Genomic DNA, 2,067 nt, shown 5'->3' with positions numbered 1-2,067 from the left:
GTGGGCAGGTGGGCAGGTGGGCAGGTGGGCAGGTGGGCAGGTGGGCATGTGGGTAGGTGGCCCTAAGTTGTATAAAAATGCAAGCTGAGCATGTCAGTATGCAACATTCCTCCATGTCTCTGCTTCAGCTCCTGCGCTAGATGCCTGCCCCTCTGTGATGGATGTGGCCTTAGAGTTGTAAGATGAAATAAATCTTTTCTTCCCCAAGTTCATGGTGGTTAGTGTTTTATCAAACCAATAGAAAGCAAACTAAGACATACAGTATAATTATTAGACCACTGAGCAAGATGGCTCAGTGGGTAAAGATGCTCGCCCACATGGTGGAGAGGAGACAGGGCCAGCTGTCCTTTGACCTCCACATGCAATGTGTGGCATGTGTGCACCCATACATGTCATGCATGTATATATCATACACATCCACACTAACAAAAAGACAGGTTCTGTGTGTGTGTTACATTCATGTGAGTGTGCAGGTGCACATACTCATGGAGGTTAGAGCAGGAGGCTGGGCGTCTGCCCCACAAAGTCATTCCTAAAGTTTTCCTGGCTGCTGAGGACTTGAATCTGATTTACAGAGTAAGTACTCATACCTACTGAGCCAGCTTCCCTGCCTCCTAAGACACGTTCCCTCAGTACCTCTACTTCGGTAGACAGTTCACATTTTCATAATGATTTTCAACTAGAGCTGCTATTAAATTAGCAAAGGTTAGGGCCCAAAAGAAATTAGTCTGATGCCAGGTAGTGGTGGTGGCAGCGGTGGCAGCAGCAGTACCTTTTTAATCCCAGCACTTAGGAGGCAGAGGCAGGTGAATCTGTGAGTTCAAGGCTAGCTATAGATCTAGTTCCAGGGCTACACAGAGAAACCCAGGCTAGGAAGTGTCAGAGGAGTGTTGGGGGGATGGATGAGGGAGAAATTAGTCTGAAAATAAAATCACAAAGCTCAGTGGATGGTACACTGTAACATGGAAGTATCCTATTGCTGCTATTCTGCTGTAACAAAGCACCAGGGCCTTACAGCTTATTAAACAGCTGCTCAAGGTTTCAGTATTAGCTTCTGCGGCGTCTCTTCTTAGCCTGTAGCTTCTCGATGTCTTCCCATGGACACTGTTCTGTGTGTCTGCACTCATATTTCCTCCCCGACTCGGACAGGGTCTCTCTGCGATGCCCATGATGGCTTCAGATGTGCAGTTAGCTCTGCTCCAGGGCTGGGTCACAGCCATGGGCCATCTCATCCTGTTCACATTCCCTTTAAGGTAAGGAAGGCAGGGCTCAGTGCCTGTCAGGCAGTTCTCCTGCAGTGACAGACTAGAAGCAGCCACTGTATGAGGAGAGGAGGTTTAAACTCAGTTCTGGAGATCAAAACACATGGTGCCTGCATTGGTTCAGTTTCCTGTGAGGTTGTCATGGTGGATCACAGTAGGGCTGTGTGGGGTGAGTGGCAGCATCTTTGGGTAGGAAACGGCTGGAGGAGCCACCATCTCTTTCCAGAGCATGCTTCAGTGACCCAAGGAGCTTTTAAAGACTCAATGACACTGCTTCCTGGCAACCGCATCTCCTACACAGCAGCCTATGGGGGTCAAATCTCATTTAAACCACAGGAATGACGTCATTGCATGGTTACACTTTTAATGACCTGGTTTTAAAGAGTGTCACATTTGGAGGTCCTGTGGGTCAGAGAACCAATGTTTAAACTCTGAAGACAACTCATCACATATTAATAATATTCATACTTATTTTTTAATAGGTAAAAAATACATTAGAGGCTCAAGTTTTTATTTGTAAGCTAATACTTACTGTACTAAGGAAAATAAGATTGAAATTTCTAAAGTTGTTTTAGGGTCAGTCCCATGGTTTTCCATGAATATAACTCTGTAAAAAGAATAGTCTATATATAAAAAATTAATGCCATCTTTTATGGAAAGGTCATGTTAAGAATATCTTTGGGGCCTGGCGGTAGTGGTACACACCTATAATCCCAGCATTTGGGAGGCAGAGAGGCAGAGAGGCAGAGAGGCAGAGAGGCAGAGAGGGGCAGAGAGGGGCAGAGAGGGGCAGAGAGGGGCAGAG

At 46.4% G+C, this 2,067-nt stretch overlaps 1 protein-coding gene across 1 annotated transcript in view; it reads left to right on the top strand.

The window, feature by feature from the left end:
- Ppm1e (protein phosphatase, Mg2+/Mn2+ dependent 1E) overlaps positions 1 to 2,067 on the top strand; it is a 127,769-nt gene that overhangs the window by 90,894 nt on the left and 34,808 nt on the right. The window lies entirely within an intron of this gene.

This window comes from Grammomys surdaster, unplaced genomic scaffold, assembly GCF_004785775.1.
Source record: "Grammomys surdaster isolate TR1022 unplaced genomic scaffold, NIH_TR_1.0 213, whole genome shotgun sequence".
Taxonomy (NCBI): domain Eukaryota; kingdom Metazoa; phylum Chordata; class Mammalia; order Rodentia; family Muridae; genus Grammomys; species Grammomys surdaster.
Note: the sequence above shows the minus strand (reverse complement) of the source record. Positions and strands in the feature narration are given on the sequence as shown.